Raw genomic sequence first — 19859 nt, 5'->3', positions numbered from 1 at the left:
CACCCTTTGGACGCGCCCCTCTAACCAGTCTTCTATGCAAGAACAAACCTTATGGTCCATGCCTGCAGACCTCAGCTTGTAAATTACGCATTTATGGGGAACAGTATGGAAAGCTTTTGCAAAATCTAGATACACCACATCCACAGGCCTCCCCCTATCTAGGCGGCAGCTCACTTCCTCGTAGAATGTTAACAGATTGGTCTGGCAGGAACGACCCTTCGTAAACCCATTCTTATTACTACTAATGATAACTTTGTTTAATATGTTCCTAAAGCATTCCCATTTTTCTTCCGTGTTCAATGTTTCTAGGATTTGGTTCTAACTGATGTCTTGTAGTATTGAGCACAGTTCAGAAAAGTTTGCTAGTTTGAGATTTAGTGTTCTTGTGCTACCCTCGTGCCTCCTTTTCCTATGACTGACGCTAAATGTGATTGCTAGATCCTAAGTTATCCCGTGTTCCCACATCCAGGATCAGACTTTGTTCATAATTAATAGCTATAGCAATGCATTCATTCTAGTCGGGGAATTCACCAATTGAGACATGAAGTTGTTCTGTAAGACAATTATGAAATAATGGGCCTTTAATGAGTGAGCTGTCCCCTCTGTCCAGTATATATCGGATAATTGAAGTCCCCCATTATGATGACATTTCCCTTCCCCACTGCCATGTATAACTGTGATAGGAGGTCCAGCCTTCAGGTTGGGGGGCCTGTAAAATACCCCCACTATTAATTTCCCACTTTCATCTTCTCTTTGGAGTTCTAGCCACACAGATTCCACCTCCACCCTTGTCCCATTCACAATGCCACTCCTCTCTACCACCTTACTTCATTTTTGATATATAGACACACCCCTCCCCCTATTCTACCTTCCCTGTCCTTCTGATACAAGGAAAACCCCTGCATATTTGCCAGCCAGTCATGTGAGCTGTCAACCCAAGTTTCTGTTATTCCCACAAAGTCTAACTCCTCCTCGAGTAATAGCAGCTCCAGTTCATCCATTTCGTTAGCTAGGCTTCTGGCATTTTTGTATAGGTGTATTTGTGTATTTGTGTAGATCCTCTGGGGTGTAGAAGCCTGTTTAGGAACCAGATCATTTACATTAACATCAACACTTTAAAATAGTAACACCGGCGAAATAACCCTGTGGGCGCAGCGGAATTTTTCCACTTTACTCAAATGTCCAAAAGCCCATATAGCATGTTTGAATCCTCTGCCAATCACCTATAGTATGTCTTCAGTCTCTGAAATCTTTTGTAACAGGCCCATAGTCTTTAACTATCCCTAGATACATGTCTGCAGTCTCTGATAGCTTTCTGTAGCGTAACATTCACTGATATTATGAGCAGCCCATCGGTAATGTCAGGGGCACACCCAATACCCAATATCCAGAAAGTTGACCATCACTGGTAAAGAATATCGCGGTAAGGACTAATAAACATACCCTCTTTGTTGTGTAACTAGCACCATAGCGTTTAGAGTGCAGCAGTCAAGACTGGGTAACATACAACACAGTGTATAGGTGCAGAGATCAGGCCTATATAATGTAAAAAATAGTGTATAGAGTGCAGTGGTTAGGATTATGTAACAAACAACTTATTATATACTTTACATACACAGTACAGTAGTCAGAACTATGTAAGGCGCAACAGAGCAGGTGTCAGGACTATGAAATTGTGCATCACAGTGCAGCAGTCAACAACTGTCACTTTATGAGTACCCCCTACAATTAGTAGTGTGCCCCCTACAATTAGTAGTCACTGTTTCACGTTAATTTTTGGTTAGCGTGTCTCCTTACACTGGTGGTAGTGTGCGTTCTTATATAGGTTGTTGTTAGTATTCCCCCCTTACATTAGTGGTCAGTGTGACTACATTACATCGGTGGCCAGTGGGAGCTTGAGAGATCCATCTGGGAATGCCTGTATGCAATAAAGAAGCTCACTGTTAAAAGTTTGGTGGGGTCTAGTTACACCTGTGTCTGTAATAATTATGGGGAACAGTAAGGGTTTATGTAAACAGTAGTTATTAATTGGGAAAGCACTGGATTAGATCCTAAGAATGGTAATGTAACAGAGTTTAGGTAGATTGAAGAATTATAACAAGATAAAAAGTAGGTAAAACATGTTGAATTGAGGTAATATAATTACTGTATGTCTTGCATTGCTTTAAATCCCTGTTGTCAGATTTCCTCTATTGCCTTTGTGGCTATAATGCACTTGCAATCCTGTCATTGGCAACAGTTCATCAACAACAGGATCTTTATACAGGGCAGAAAAGTATATATCTGTTCCCACAGCTTTGCTCCTTGTTGGCTGTAGTGTGTATGAATATAAATGCAGTAGGTCTAATAGCCCGTACAAGCGATCCAAAAATCGGACAACAGATCATCTGTTTTTTTGGGGTTTTTTTGCATGCTAGTTGCATATCAAAAATTGGGAGGTTCCTAAAGGTATTAAAATTCTCATACAACAGAATGAAAAATCGGAAATTAGGCCACGTGTTGTATCCTTGGATGACAACTGTACCGATTAAACAAAAATGGTACGATTTGGTATCATACAAGGAAAATGTTCCTGTTTGTCTGATTGGATAATATCAGATGAACTGTCGTTATCAGCTCTCGAAAGCTCTGTACTAATGATCCGATTATCGTATGATCGATTCGAAAGCGGTATTTTCCCTCAGATTTTTGGATCGTGTGTACGGGCCATAGGTCTCAAGTCTTTTTTACAAGTTATAGAACTCTAAATGGACCTCCTATATATATTATTATTTATATTTATATAGAATAAACCCTGACCTAATAATGCTGACAAAAACAAACTGATATACATTGTTTGAGTGCCATTGAACCCAATGTTTAATAATGCAATGGCCAATGTACATAAAGGAAAATTATTAAAGTCAGGACCAAAACAAATAACTTTTTAAAAGTCAAGTAAAAATTTTAAATGCTTAATAATATTACATAGTGTTCTATTTAGCCAGTGGGTGGAGCCCTAGTCTCTTTTTTATGTACTGTAAAAACTGTTAAAGTCATTACAACTGTGCTGTAGTGATGAATGAAATGTGCCTGGGTGTGGCTCTTTAAATGTCTGCCAAACAGTTAAAAAAAAATTCATTGCTCCCAGAACCCTGCTGAAGTCTATGAGGGAAGAATCTTTCAAATAGCTTTTCCAGTCTTTAAAGGTAATAGATAATGAATTGTCAAAGAAGGTAGCTGGGCATTGTTGAGGGAACATGCACCAATTCAAAAAAATATTTAAAAAAAATACAGTTCAGCAGGCAGCAGCAAGTTTAAAAAGGTTTAAAGGACAACAATAAAAATGTGCAATTCCTTAAAATAGCTTGCTTGAGGGATGCCCTAAGCCTGCTGGTAATGTGGCGCACTTGTACAATGTACTACAGCAAAAGTGACTATTACAAAAGCAAAAAATGCTGTTCAATTACAGTTTCCAGCAGCTTTGTTCTGTTTGTAATCAAGTGTCTAGAGATTCCCTTTAATGTCTATACCAGACCTTTGTCCAGCATACCAGAACCTTCAATGGATTGAAACCAAATGGAGACCAGAGAAGGGAGAACTCAAGTGGCAGCCAGTACTTCTGCAGTGGTAGGAAAAAGGAGAAGTGGTTCCCCAAAACTACAAAGAAAGGACATATCCAGGAACTGGAATTAGAATGATTGTTAGGAGCAAATTCTGCCCAAGGGAGTAACGGAACTCAGTCATTGTGGTGAGAATTGACAAGAGCTGCTCCAGAGACAAGTTGGTCAAATTCAGGTTGATGCCAAAGGCTTTGCATGAGGCTCAAAAGAGAGGATCCTAGTATTGAAGTACCTAATATACAGGGTGACTCTGTAGGTACTTTAAAAATTGATTGTGCCAACGTCCCTGACAATAAGTTGGAAATATCAAAAGACTAGAAAATTTGGGACTTTGAAGGCACAAGTATGAGCTACACAACGTATATATATATAAAAGAAAGGTTTAAATTTTATTTATAATCTACAAAAAGACATAGAGAGAATAGACAAAACATCATTAAAAACACGACAGGTCTAGACATACATAACATGTTCTAACACCATTGAGGATCCTATTCTGCAGTTGGAAATATATCCCTGAGAATTTGTATAACATTGGTGATCCAAATGAAGGAAAAAAAAGAGGGTAAACTTCCCCTAAAATAGTTGAAGGAAAGGGAGTACTGCAGGTCTGGTGTTTCCAGAATGGTGTATTCTCCAATTGCTCATTGCTCTACATGTTTCACGTTGACAAGGAACGCTTCTTCAGGAGCTAGAGATTCAGGTAAATATGTCAAAAAAAAAAAAAAAAAGAGTTGTATTCAAATAAATAAATGTGGTCAGAGGGTCGCAGACAGCGATCAAAATAGAAATATGTTGGTAGGGGTCAGGCAAGCAGCCAATGGACATCAGGGTCTCCCAGCTAAGTCACAATGGGTAATTGTAGATAGGGGGAGCTTGTATATGCTGCAGTCCCCACAGTAAAGACAATAAAGAGACTCCGGGAGCGCACCGTCCTGCTGAGTTGCTGCCTGTTGTATGTCACTTGCATGAGGCTGCCCAAAATCTGAAGATGAATTGGACCCCTCTATCCAATGTGAGTGGTCAACCAGTTCCATGACAAGGTCATCCAGTCCCTTCCATTTATTAGACATGAGTCAGATTCTTTTAATGACAAGAAAATATTTAGCCATTTTAGAACACAATTGCTTTAAAGCTAAGTGTAGCTAAAATAAAAAAAACTGGAAAATCGACACAAGGGAAACAACTTACAATGAGTAGGATGTGTCTCTTGTGTTGATTTCTCTTCTATTTGTATAAACCCTCCTCAGTCCATAGCCCCGCCCACCCCGCCCCGCTGCCATAATCTCTAGGTGTGGTGAGGACTGATACAATCAAAAGGGCTGTCACACGCTCTCATCAAGAGTTTTTGACTATGCCCACCCTTTCTGCTCAGCTGTTCCATTAAAAGAAGCCATAGTACAGCTTCTATGAGTGAAACAGGATGTAAGAATGGAGGATGGGTGGATGATTGATAACTCCAATCCCTCTACTCATAAATGAGTCTCTCAGTCCAGCTGCTTTAGGCCAGATTTGCAATGTTTCATTGTCCATGAGGCATCCATAGGCACTGTCACTGGTAGAATATCAATTGGATAGGTTAGGAAGCTTTGACCAAATCTAATTAAAGATTAGATAAGCCAGTTCTGGCAACGTCTTCAGCATACCTTCCCAGGTCAGTAGAGTCAGATCTACAGAGATGCATAAACCCTGATGTAGTTTTACAAATAAATATGTGAAAAGTGTGGCGTGCATTCACTTTTAGCCCCCCCCCCCCAAGTCAATACTTTGTAGAACCACCTTTCGCTGCAATATTACAGCTACAAGTCTTTTTGAGTATGTCTCTATCAGCTTTGCACATCTAGAGAGTGACATTTTTGCCCATTCTTCTTTGCAAAATAGCTTAAGCTCTGTCAGATTGGATGGAGAGTGTCTGTGATCAGCAATTTTCAAGTCTTGCCACAGATTCTCAGTTGAATTTAGATCTGGACTTTGGCTGGGCAATTATAACACATGAATATGCTTTTATCTAAACCATTCCATTGTAGCTCTGGCTGTATGTTTAGGGCCGTTGTCCTGCTGGAAGGTGAACCTCCACCCCAGTCTCAGGTCTTTTCAGACTCTAACAGATTTTCTTCTAAAATTGCCCTGTATTTGGCTCTATCCATCTTCCCATCAACTCTGACCAGCTTCCCTGTCCCTACTTAAGTAAAGCATCCCCACAACATGATGCTGCCACCACCATGTTTCACGGTGGGGATGGTGTGTTCAGGGTGATGTGCAGTGTTAGTTTTCTGCCATGCATAGCATTTTGCTTTTAGGCCAAATAGTTCAATTTTGGTCTCATCTGACCAGAGCACCTTCTTCTACATGTTTGCTGTGTCCCCCCACATGGCTTCTTGGAAACTGCAAATGGGACTTCTTTTGGCTTTTTTTTTAACAATGGCTTTCTTCTTGCCACTCTTCCATAAAAGCCAGATTTGTGGAGTGCACAACTAATAGTTGTCCTGCAGACAGATTCTGCTTCCTGAGCTGTGGATCTCTGCAGCTCCTCCAGAGTCACTATGGGCGTCTTGGCTGCTTCCCTGATTAATGCCCTCCTTGCCCGGCCTGTCAGTTTAGGTGGATAGCTATGTCTCAGTAGGTTTGCAGTTGTACCATACTCTTTCCATTTTTGGATGATGGATTGAACAGTGCTCCGTGAGATGTTCAAAGTTTGGGATATGTTTTTATAACCTAACTCTGCTTCAAACTTCTCCACAACTTTATCCCTGACCTGTCTGGCGTGTTCCTAGACCTTCATGATACTGTTTGTTCACTAAGGTTCTCTAACAAACCTCTGAGGACTTCACAGAACAGCTGTATTTATACTGAGATTAAATTACACACAGGTGGACCCTATTTACTCATTAGGTGACTTCTGAAGGCAATTGATTCCACTAGATTTTAATTAGGGGTATCAGAGTAAAGGGGGCTGAATACAAATGTACGCCACACTTTTCACATATTTATCTGTAAAAAAAAAAAATTTACAACCATTTATCATTTTTCTTCCACCTCACAATTATGTGCCACTTTGTGTTGGTCTTTCACATAAAATCCCAATAAAATACATTTACGTTTTTGGTTGTAACATGACAAAAATGTGGAAAATCTCAAGGGGTATGAATACCTTTCCAAGGCAATGTATATACAAATTCTGACAATTCAAGGTAAGCTTTCCCCCAGTCCTTTTGACATGCCTCTTCTTTGGTCAATAATGCCACCCTTAAGAGCACCATATGCAAGTTAAGCTGCCAGGCAAAATCTCAGCTTGTTTTAGCATGCATCTTTTCACTAAAGGTACTGTTGCCATTGTACTTTTCCATGTTATGTTTCATTTCAATTGTCCAGGTTGGAGAGAGCTTTCATTTTTCTTTCATACTTCTTTCTGTCACCATTTATTGCTGTTTGCTTTGCCAGAAACCTGAGGACTTGCTGGTTGCTTGTGTGTATTTTCTTGCTATTCTATTTTTCATATTTCACTAACTGCGACATACATTGCTGCTGTCAAACTGTGCTTGTTTGACTTCTGTACGGGTACCTCTACTTTTACCTTACCAATATGTTACAGATGGAAGACTGTAGAGAAGAAAGAATTGAAGTGGTTTTGCTCATAAACTGCCACTAGGTATGAGTCATAGGAACTCTTATGAACTGCTGTTTGCACTGGTCAGGACACTCTTATTAATTATATGTAGTTAGCAGTCACTCACAGTATCAGAATGTGCCAAATATACTGTATATGCAAACTGAAATCTAAAAGAACTTTCAATACCTGATGAAAGAAACTTAACTTGGGTGCCTTGTTGCTCAATCTTCATTATGTAAGTAGACATTGCTAATAAATAATGATACTGTACCTGAATCATTGCAAATGTCTGTTTTTCAAATTGAAAACAAATACTTAAAAAGATATACAAACACACTAATAGGGCGTACACACGGTCGGACTTTGTTCGGACATTCCGACAACAAAATCCTAGGATTTTTTCCGACGGATGTTGGCTCAAACTTGTTTTGCCTACACACGGTCGCACAAAGTTGTCGGAATTTCTGATCGACAACCACGCGGTCACGTACACCACGTACGACGAGACTAGAAAAGGCCAGTTCAGAACCAAGCGCGGCACCCTTTGGGCTCCTTTTGCTAATCTCGTGTTAGTAAAAGTTTGGTGAGAGACGATTCGTGCTTTTTCAGACTCGTGGCTTTCAGATCGTTTTCTGCCGTTCAGTTTGTGCTTGTGGGTTTGTATCTGCTCTTCAGTGCGTGCAAGCAAGTTCCGCGTGACTTTAGGTAGTCATTGTATTCTTGTTCGTTTGTTACTGGTTTTCAGGTCGCTCTTCACAGGCCTTGCTGTTCTTCAGTGCGTTCTGTTACTTCGTTCTGAGCAGCCGACCGTTTTCAAGCCATGTTTTGTATGCGTACTCCTCGTAGAGTTCGTGCTGTGCGGGGGCTTGGTGTTGGGGTCCTGACCTTGACACAAGTCCAGTCCATGAACAGGGTGAGGAGGAGTTCATGGACCAAGAATTGGTTGCTTCAGCGTGACCAGTTCTGTCATATGCCTTTGCTCCGTGAGATCCGTGAGAATAATCCTGATGATTTCAGGAACTTTCTCAGGATGACGGACCCCGTATTTCACCGTTTGTTGGCTTCGCTGACCCCCTATATCAGCAGGCAGGATACCTGCATGAGGCAAGTCATCACTCCGGAGCAGAGGCTCGTCGCTACCCTGCGGTATTTGGCCACAGGGAGAAGCCTGCAGGACCTCAAGTTCTCGACAGGCATCTCCCCCCAGTCTCTTCTTTGTGGACATTTACTGCTTGTATTTGTTTGAGCTGACCCTGACAGAAATGTGTGGAGTCCAGAAAATATCGTGATTGTGTAATCTTATACAAAGCACTGTTGGCTGTTATTTACTAAATGCAAAGACACTTTTCACTACAAGTGCACTTGCAACTGCACTGAAACTGCACTTGTAGTGCAAAGAGGATTTGCCCTTAGGAAATAACCCCCATTTTCTCATAAAACAACAATTACATCACCCCAAAAGTGTTGTAGCGTTGAGACAATAATCCACACATTCTTGATGAGCAATCTTTTTAATACCTGCACAATCACATGTGCATTTACCAAAGGTTTTTCTGACAAACCAACATGTTTGTTGTATAACAATTTTTGTGGTGTCATTATCCAAAATCAAAATGTGCATTTTATAGAAAACAGGCCTGTGTAAAACCCACAAGAAAGACACAAATCTTGATCTTACAAAGTTCACATATGGTAGAACTTGAAGGCAATATCAGACATGAGTATTTAGGAACTGTGTTTGATATTGCGTTCAGATGGGGGGAAATCACCCCAGGAAAAGCCAAATTTGGAAGATGCACACAAATTTCACAATGTCAACATGTGCTATCTGCCATCACGGGGGATCAAGGGACGTGTTTTGGGGGAGAAAGCCCTTCCTCACCGCTACTTTATTATTGAGGAAGGGGTTGCACCCCCAAAACGCGTCCATTGATCTCCCGTGATGGCAGATAGCACATGTTGACACACTGTGTGCATCCTCCAAATTTGGCTTTGGGAAAAATCACAAAAACATTTCGCACATTGTAGCACACAAAAGAAGAAAGTGATTTGGAGGGGTTTTAAACTCGCCCCAAAACATCAATGATGTTTTTATATTTTGGAATAACATCATTGATGTTTTGCTTGATGTTTTCCAATTGTAAATTACACCCCATGATCTCCCCGATCAGGATCTGGGCACTTTCTGATGTGAAAGGATCTTCATCCACAACCTCACGATCACCTAAAAAGAGAGGAAACCCAAAGTAAATTAGGTCTAAAAAAATGCCGCCATCCATCTCTTATCTGAGCCTGTGGTTGCAGACACTCACCTGTTGTGGTGACTAGTTCCACCACGTCTTCTTCCTCCTGCTCATCTTGTGTTGGGTGGATTTTCCCTTCTTCCAGAGGGGGGGGGGGGGGCTCTGGTCTCCTCGGATGAGGGGTGTCCCCCGAGTCTTTTCTCCCCTATGTAAAACAAAAATGGTATAATTAGCACACAGATATTTGATGGCAGAACTATAAAGATGAAACATTGCTTGGAAGTGGGGTACAATTATCTATTTTAGCCGAGTTCCAAGATGTAGCTTTTTTATTGTCCTTTGTCAAGCTTCAATACTTTACCTGTTTAGTACAAGCTTCACAGATGGAGACCCCCCCTATAGTATACACTGGAGCACCTGTGTGGCCCCCCTAATAAAAATGGTGTTCTGGGGTCCCACACTAGTGCTCCAGTGTCCAGATGTGAAAACAGCTGCTGAGTGTCCTCTCCTTACACAGAATCTAGTTTGCATTTCATTCTAGTAACAAAGCCATCTACACAACCCAATTCTTTGAAGCCAAGTATAGGGCGTCAAAATGGTGGCCAAATGCATATGGCCTAAACAATGGTATTTTATCGTCCGAAATAAAAATGTGTGATCCGAACAAATAATGTGCCCATGAACATGAAATTTGCCATTTTAAACTGTACAACAGTTCCTAAAAGCACATGGAGCAGCACGAACGTAATAAACACAAAAAAAATAGGAACACAGCACAACTACTTACTTTTTTGCAGCACTCTCCGGATCTTTCTGTACTGCTCATGTTCTCGTAATTTCAGGTCCGACCACCGCTTCCTGAGCTGATCTTTCGATCGTCGTACCCCGAATTTCCGGTGCAGACTCCTGACCACTTTCGCCATGATCTTGGCCTTTCGGACATTGGGGTTGGGGTAAGGCCCATACTTTCCATCATAGTCGGCCTTCTTCAGGATGTCCACCATCTCCAACATCTCCCCAAAGGACATATTTGAGTCCTTTAATCTCCTTCTGGATCGGGACGTTTCAGGCTCCGGCCTTTCCTCCTCCTCCTCGTTGCTGTAATTAGCACGATCCTGCTGTCTATCCGCCATGTGCTCTTCCTCCACTGCGCCGAACGAAAAGGGGCGGGGAATAGAATAGAAAGAACGTCAGGGGCGGGCGGAGTTATACGCATGCGCAGTGTGTATAAATCGTAACGCGCGTGTCATACGTACGATCTGTGAGCGGAGGAAGGAGCATCAGAGACGCCGATCGTGCTAACGAAGATAGGATCTAAACTTGGGCCTATACTGCTTCGAAATGGAAGCCTATATTGTAACAAGATTAGGGGAGTTTGGCCTGACATTAGGGTTTGTCTTGTGTTGTGTCTTGCAGAGAAAATGGATGGGTTCAACGACCACAATTTCCTGCCCCTGTTCATTGACAAGTACAGGGAGCTGCCCTGTCTGTGGCAAGTGAGACACCCCCACTATAATCACAAACAGAAGAGGCAGGCAGCGCTGGAGAAACTGCTGGAGTTGGTGAAGCTGGTGGTCCCCACGGCAACCATACCTTATTTAAAAGCCAAAATTGGTGGCCTGAGGAGCACGTATCTTAGGGAGCGCAAGAAGGTCACAGATTCCCAGAGGTCCGGAGCTGCAGCAGATGACGTTTATGTCCCCAGGCTGTGGTACTATGAGAGACTGCGATTTCTGTCAGACCACACTGAAGTCAGGGAATCCCTCTCTACTCTTCCTTCCACGCTTCCTTCCATACCAGCTGAGGCTTCCGATGTCCAACCTGGGCCTTCCAGCCAGGAAGAAGTGGAGGAGCCCAGCTGGAGTCAGGTATAGAATTCTTCTACAGATTTCTGGGCAATAAATAAATGATGTTTACTAGATGTTATTATTGATCATTAATTGCTGATTAAAAAAAGTGTTTTACATATCAATAGACAGTAGTGAGCACCCAAAATTGGGACAAGAATGCAAAATGCTGGGCTCAGAAGGATAGTCTGTTATATTTGTTAACATTCAATTTGCAGCAGTCAGGAGGTGAAAATTGTGTGTGATTGATGAAAACAATACTAAAACTATGTCCCTTTTTCATACACAGGAAGACCTCAGCCAGGAGGAGGCTGTGGAATGTGGCAGCCAGGAGGAGGCGGGGATTAGTGGCAGCCAGGAGGAGGCGGGGATTAGTGGCAGCCAGGAGGAGGCGGGGCTAAGTGGCAGCCAAGAGAAGCCTGGGACAAGTCGCAGCCTGACTGAGTCTCAGGTTCCTCCCCTCCGCCTGCCACATAAACGAGCCAGGAAGATGACTCCCAGTCCTGTGCAGGATTCAGCGTACAGGCTGATCCAGGAGGCTTCGGCGTCCCTCAGAGCCTTCCCCAGTCCTGAAGAGGCCTTTGCCTGCATGGCTGCCACCAAATTGCAGGGCATGCAGGAGGGTCAACGCAAGATCTCTGAGGACCTGATTTATAAAGTCCTACGTAAGGGGGAGAGTGGGGAACTGACACACAAGACGGATGTCATTGAGATCGACGATCCTCCTCCTCCTCCTCCTCCTGCTGCCACAACTCCACCACCACAGCCAAAGGCTGGAAGGAAGCGTGGAAGGAAGACCAAAGAGTGATTGCCCTGGGTTCAGTCTGGTCTGACAAAAGCTGAAGTCTCTCGTATGACCACAGCCTGGGGACACAGATGTCATCTGCTGCTTTCCGGATCTCTGGGACTTCTGGACCACACTGCCCTCCCTTAGATAAGGACTCCTCAGGCCACCAATTTTGCTTTTAAATAATTGATGTCTGCCCTGGGGGTCCAAGGCTTCGCCCACTTCTGCAGTTTCTCCAGCGTTGCCTCCCTCTTTGTTTATAGTTGTGACCCCTTAATAAAATTTTTTTAGGTAAATTCTACTCTCCTGTGTGTGTTTTCATCCAAAAAGGACAGTTTGTTGGTGACGATTCAGGTACATTTCTAAAGTACAATGTGAAATTAACAAGGGACAACAACACCAAACAATCTCCTACAGATTAAATAGAACAACATATCAATGGTGTTGTGGGAACTTGTCACAAAAAACACACAAACATTTTCGGGAGTACTAATCCAAATCACCAAAAAACAAAATTAAAAAAGAGAAAAACAAAAAAAGAATCTACATTAAAGTCCAAAAAAAATAAAAAAAATATGTTATCAGATGTGAGAAATCAAAATATATTGAGGGAATCCCGATAAATAGTAACGAAATAAGTTTGTGAGAAGTGTGTGTGAATATGAGCATCAAAACTACTTAATTCTTGTCACATTATAAAGAAGAAGAGAGTGCGCTGTATTAAACCATTTTTAACATTGCAGCGTGACGAAAGTGCTGTATCCATTGCGAACGCTAAGTTTACCAGACCGAGCTGTCCCGTGTCGGAATTTCTTCTGAGCATGCGTGGCACTTTGTGCGTCGGAACAGGCCACACACGGTCGGAATTGACGCGATCGGATTTTGTTGTCGGAAAATTTTATCTCCTGCTGTCCAACTTTGTGTGTCGGAAAATCCGATGAAAAATGTCCGATGGAGCCCACACACGGTCGGAATTTCAGACAACACGCTCCGAACGGACATTGTCCATCGGAAAATCCGACCGTGTGTACGGGGCATAAGAGATTGATTTAGTAAAACTGGAGATTGCAAAATCTGGCGCAGCTGTGCATGTTGGCCAATCAGGTTCGAATTTCAGTTTGTTCAATTAAGCATTGACAATAATACCTGGGAGCTGATTGGTTTCTATGTAGACCTGCTCCAGATTTTGCACTATCCAGTTTTAGTAAATTAACTCCTAAGAATGTTAATATATAGAGCTTAAATTCTGTAAAGAATTGGAGATTGTATGATTGTGGCACTGTCTTATACTCAACTGTTAAATAAGAACCATTTTTGGACCAAGTGCATACAAGATTGGGTGTTAGGATCCTGGGGAAGCTGTACAGGAGCACATTCTATTTGGTGTTGTACCCAAAACAAACATCTACATGCTGGATGTAGCTTCATCCCCTTTGGAAGCCCAAATTATGGATGCTATTGTGAGGGGAGGTTCAGCCAACACAGAGCCCTGCCAACACCTAAGCTGAGAGATTTGTCACTATTATGAATGAACAGTCAGCTCTGCTTGACTTCCAGTGCTGCTCCTCGCTCTCCCAGTCTAATGCCCTGTACATACGATAGGATTTTCCAACAACAAATGTTTGATGGGAGCTTGTTGTTGGAAATTCCGACTGCGTGTAGGCTCCATCGGACATTTTCCGTCAGGATTTCCCACAAACAAATTTTGAGATCTGGATCTCAAATTTTCCGACAACAAAATCTGTTGTCGGAAATTCGGATCGTGTGTACACAATTCCGATGCACAAATTTCCACGCATGCTCGGAATCAAGCCGAAGAGCCGCACTGGCTATTCATTTTTCTCGGCTCATCATACGTGTTGTACATTAACGCGTTCTTGATGTTCGGAATTTCCAACAACATTTGTGTGACCGTGTGTATGCAAGACAAGTTTGAGCCAACATCCGTCGGAAATAAATCCAGGATTTTGTTGTCGGAAAAATCTATTGTGTGTACAGGGCATAAGTGTTGCTGTACAAGCCATATTTGGGTCCCTACATTAGTTAATAAAGAAAATAAGTTGATGACTTCACTCCAATAAATACAGTAGATTCCCATATTGATATACAAGGTCTGCCTGGAAAGTATATAGCAATGTAATATGAAATATAGAGACATGTATTGAACAAAATACACAAAACATTGTACATAGGACAATGACGCCTCAGTCCCCTTTAAAGTAGGCACCTTGGGACCTCACACAGTTCTCCCAGCATCTCTTCCACTGGGCCTTCATTTCTGGATCAAAGCTGTAGACCCACGATTCATCTCCGGTTATGACCTTCTTGAGGAAATCTAGTTCAATGGTAGCGGTTTGAATCAACTCATTAGCAAATGCAGCACAATATTCCTTCTGCTCTGGTAGCAGAAGCTGTAGAATGAACTTTGCCACAGCACGTTTCATGCCAAGATGCTGCATCATAATCTCACAGTAGTTTTTGGAATCCCCAGATCATCTTCTAGTTCTCACACTGTCAGTCACCAATCTTTGTTGATTGCAGGGGTGGATCCAGAGTCTAGTCTCGGGAGGACACTGCCAGAAAATAAGGTGTCTCTTACAGAACTGTATGTAGAACTGTGTTGCTGTAGAACTGTTAAAGCACACCTCTCCATCCGGGACTCATGCCCCTACAGCCTTCCCTCTTAGTTTTGCCATGGTGAGGTGGCGGAGGCAGGGCCGTCTTTAATATTGATTGGACCCTGGGAAAACATTTACTTGTCCCCACCCCTTTCTGAGGCATATGAAAAAAATAGCAGGTAGACTCAAAATCTGTTTACTGCAGCAGATTCTACAGTGATTGCAATTGGTTGCCAGAGGTCACAGTCTATCATTACTGCTCACTGACTGGTTGCTAGAGGTTAGAACATATAATTTCTGCTTTCTGATTGGTTGCTAGAGGTTACAGCACATAATTTCTGCTTGCTGATTGGTTGCTAGAGGTTACAGCCCATCATTACTGCTCACTGATTGGTTTCTAGAAGTTGTAGCACATCATTACTGCTCACTGATTGGTTGCTAGAGGTTACAGCACATCATTACTGCTAACTGATTGGTTGCTAGAGATTACAGCAGATCACTACTGTTCACTGATTGGTTGCTACAAGTTACTGCGCATCATTACCACTCACTGAGCAATCCCAAATAATTAAGCAAGTAAAGGGGCACATTAATACACATACTACAGGAGATAGTCAGAGACTGCAGACATACTACAGGAGACGGTCAGAGACTGCGGACATACTACAGAAGATGGTCAAAGGCTGTGGACATACTATAGGAGACGGTCAGAGATAGTGGACATACTACAGGAGACTTTCAGAGACTGCAGAAATTGTACAGGAGATGGTCAGAGAATGCAGACGTACTACAGGAGATGGTCAGAGATAGCAGACATACTACAGGAGACGGTCAGCGATAGCAGACATATTACAGGAGACTTTTAGAGACTGCAGACATACTACAGGAGATGGTCATAGATAGCGGACATACTACAGGAGACTTTCAGAGACTGCAGACATACTACCGGAGATGGTCAGAGACTGCAGACATACTACAGGAGATGGTCAGAGACTGCGTACATACAGGAGATGGGCAGAGGCTGCAGACATACTACAGGAGATGGTTAGAGACTGCGGTCATACTACAGGAGACGGTCAGATTTAGTGGACAGGAGACTAGGGATGGGCTGAACACCCTCAAGTGCAGCACCAGAACACTTCAAACAGGCAAAAAGTTCTAGCGAACATGCGAGCGATAATAAAGTCGATGGGACACGAACATGAAAAATCAAAAGTCCTCATTTTAAAGGCTTATATGCAAGTTATTGCCATAAAGAGTGTATGGGGTACTGCCCTAGGGGACATGTATCAATGCAAAAAAAAGTTTTTAAAACTATCATTTCAGGAGCAGTGATTTTAAAGATGCTTAAAGTGAAACAATGAAAATGAAATATTTCTTTAACCACTTAAGGACCGAGCCTCTTTCTGAGATTTGTTGTTTACAAGTTAAAAACAATTTTTTTGCTAGAAAATGACTTAGAACCCCCAAACATTATACATCTTTTTTTAACACCCTAGAGAATAAAATGGCGTTGCAATACTTTCTGTCACACCGTTTTTGCACAGCGGTCTTACAAGCGCACTTTTTTTGAAAAAAATACACTTTTTTGAATTAAAAAATAAGACAGCAGTAAAGTTAGCCCAATTTTTTTATATTGTGAAAGATAATGATCCCCCGAGTAAATTGATACCCAACATGTCATGCTTCAAAATTGCGCTCGCTCCTGGAATGTCAACAAACTTTTACCTTTAAAAATCTCCATAGGTGACGTTTAAAAAATTCTACAGGTAGCATGTTTTAAGTTACAGAGGAGGTGGTCTAGGGCTACAATTATTGCTCTCGCTCTACCGATCGTGGCGATACCTCACATGTGTGGTTGAACACCGTTTTCACATGCGGGCGCTAGTCACGTGTGCATTCACTTCTGCACGTGAGCTCGTCGGGACGGGGCACATTTAAAATTTTTTTTTCTTATTTATTTTACCTTTTTTTTACATTTTTTCACTGTTGTTTTTTTAAAAAATTTGTGTCGCTTTTATTCCTATTACAAGGAATGTAAACATCCCTTGTAGTAGAAAAAAGCATGACAGGACCTCTTAAATATGAGATCTGGGGTCAAAAAGACCTCAGATCTCATATTTACATTAAAATGCAAGAAAAAAAAATTTTGTCATTTAAAAAAAATGAAAACATGGCCCTTTAGGAGCTATGGGCGGAAGTGACGTTTTGATGTTGCTTCCACCCTGCAGTGATATGGAGACGGGTGGGGGCCATCTTCCCCTCACTTATCTCCATACCCAGGCAGGGGACAGACGCGATTGCCTCCGCCGCTGCCGATGGCTCCGGTACGAGGCGGAGGGTACCGGAGCCCTCTCCCGCCGCCACGGCCCTCTCCCGCGCCCAATATGTTTGTTTGTGCTACGAACAAATGAACACGCGATGTTCGACTCGAACATCGGGACCATCCCTACAGGAGACATTCAGAGACTGCAGACATCGTACAGAAGATGGTCAGAGCCTGCAAACATACTACAGGAGACGGTCAGAAATAGCGGACAAAGTACAACAGACTGTCAGAGACCTTTCAGAAATGCACAGCTTTGCAGTTGAACAACAGCTTAGGATTTCAGGATAGTAGTCAGGCAGTCTATGGGGGAAGGACATACCTGGCCAGCCGGGCTCATCATGCTTTTTTAGAGGTCTGGGGGCAGGACTTCCACTCAAATCTCCTTCTACAGCTGCTCCCTCCCGAGTATGCAGGGTGCATGGGACGGGGTCAGAGTGTCAGTGAAGCTCCTGGCCCACCGCCCCTTCTTTGCTGGCTGGGGAATACAGAGGTCTGGGGCTACCAGTAAGCTCTCAGCTCCTACTACCGTACCACCGCTCCTTCCCAAGTACACAGGCTACATGGGGCGGGGTCAGAGCATCAGTGGAGCTCCAGGCCCCTAGCCCCTCTCTGCTGGCTGGGTGATACAGATTCTTGACCATCTTTAAAGTGTTTGTGCCACACTTTCATTTGCGCCACACTCATTGCTTCATCCCCAAAAGCCTTCATTTGCTGCTCTACTATCTCAGTTATTTTGAATGTGAAGAGTACACATGCTCACTCAACAACGTCTAGCACACTTACTGACTAGTACAGTGAAGTTGTCATTGTTCATGCATGCACATTTCAGTCCAATCTCCTTGGCTGCCAGATTACATCACTGTCGCACAAACTGTTCTCGATATATTAACAATGCCTGGACTTTTTCCAGACAGACCTCGTACATTCATAAACTGGTACAACAGGATGAGAGAGACTGCAAATGCAATTTAAGCTAATGGTCGCTTAATCACATTTTGCTGCCTATGCTGGTCGAATCTAAAAATGCGATTACTAATGTAGTGCTACCCCAGAGGATCTGCTGGTTTAGTGGGTTCTTCCTCTTCTGGAGGTGGCTCATGACCACCTGGTCGGGTAGTACCATAACTCACCATCACACCTGGGGTTTTTCAAGGGTTTTTTGGGGGAAGTAGGCCTAGCAAAATATTAAGAGAATGCAATATATAAACAACGATTCACTGCAGTAAAATACATTTATATAGAAAAAAACAAGATCCCACCCCAATTTGTTTAAGAAAATAGTTGGCTATTATTAATACAAAGACATTGAATTTCAAAAGAGCCAACTTCCCTAAACTACAAACCTTGCTAAAAGGCATAAATTGGGATAAAATATTAGGAACAAAGAATACGGAGGAGAGATGGGTTTGCTTTAAGAGCATATTAAATCATTAGCCAATGTATCCCAGTGGGTAATAAATTTAAAAGAGCGAACAAAAGTCCTGGATGGCTTAACTCCAATGTAAAAATGCATATAAAAGCAAAGGAGAAGGCCTTCAAAAAATACAAGGTTGAGGGATCATCCTCAGCATTCAGACTTTATAAAGAATGCAACAAGAAATGTAAGGGTGCAATTAGGACAGCTAAGATAGAACATGAAAGACACATAGCGGAGGAAAGTATGTAAACAGTAAAAAAGGGAGGACAGACCATATTGGCCCCATAAAGAATGAGGAAGGACATCTGGTTACAAAGGATGGGAAGATGGCGAAGGTATTGAATTTATTCTTCTCCTCAGTCTTCACGAGTGAATCGGGGGGCTTCAGTAACCAAAACTGCAGTGTTTATCCTCATGACACAACACAGGAAGCACCTCCATGGTTAACAGAGGACAGAATTAAAATTAGACTTCAGAAACTTAACATTAATAAATCACCGGGACCAGATGGCTTGCATCCGAGGGTACTTAGGGAACTCAGTCAAGTGATTGCCAGACCGTTGTTCCTAATTTTTACAGATAGTCTACTGACTGGAATGGTACCAGCTGATTGGAGAAAAGCCAATGTAGCTCCGATATTTAAAAAGGGCCCAAAATACATCCCTGGGAATTACAGACCAGTTAGCCTAACATCAATAGTATGTAAACTCTTGGAGGGGATGATAAGGGACTATATACATGATTTTAGTAATAAGAACGGTAGCATTAGCAGTAATCAGCATGGATTCATGAAGAATCGTTCTTGCCAAACCAATCTATTAACCTTCTATGAGGAGGTGAGTTGCCATCTAGATAAAGGAAGGCCGGTAGACGTGGTGTATCTGGATTTTGCAAAAGCATTTGACACAGTTCCCCATAAACGTTTACTGTACAAAATAAGGTCCGTTGGCATGGACCATAGGGTGAGTACATGGATTGAAAACTGGCTACAAGGGCGAGTTCAGAGGGTGGTGATAAATGGGGAGTACTCAGAATGGTCAGGGGTGGGTAGTGGGGTTCCCCAGGGTTCTGTGCTGGGACCAATCCTATTTAATTTGTTCATAAACGATCTGGAGGATGGGATAAACAGTTCAATCTCTGTATTTGCAGACGATACTAAGCTAAGCAATAACTTCTCAGCAGGATGTGGAAACCTTGCAAAAAGACCTGAACAAATTAATGGGGTGGGCGACTACATGGCAAATGAGGTTCAATGTAGAAAAATGTAAAATAATGCATTTGGGTGGCAAAATTATGAATGCAATCTATACACTGGGGGGAGAACCTCTGGGGGAATCTAGGATGGAAAATGACGTGGGGGTCCTAGTAGATGATAGGCTCAGCAATGGCATGCAATGCCAAGCTGC

This window comes from Aquarana catesbeiana, linkage group LG02 (genome assembly GCF_042186555.1).
Source record: "Aquarana catesbeiana isolate 2022-GZ linkage group LG02, ASM4218655v1, whole genome shotgun sequence".
Taxonomy (NCBI): domain Eukaryota; kingdom Metazoa; phylum Chordata; class Amphibia; order Anura; family Ranidae; genus Aquarana; species Aquarana catesbeiana.
This window is presented reverse-complemented; position numbering follows the sequence as displayed.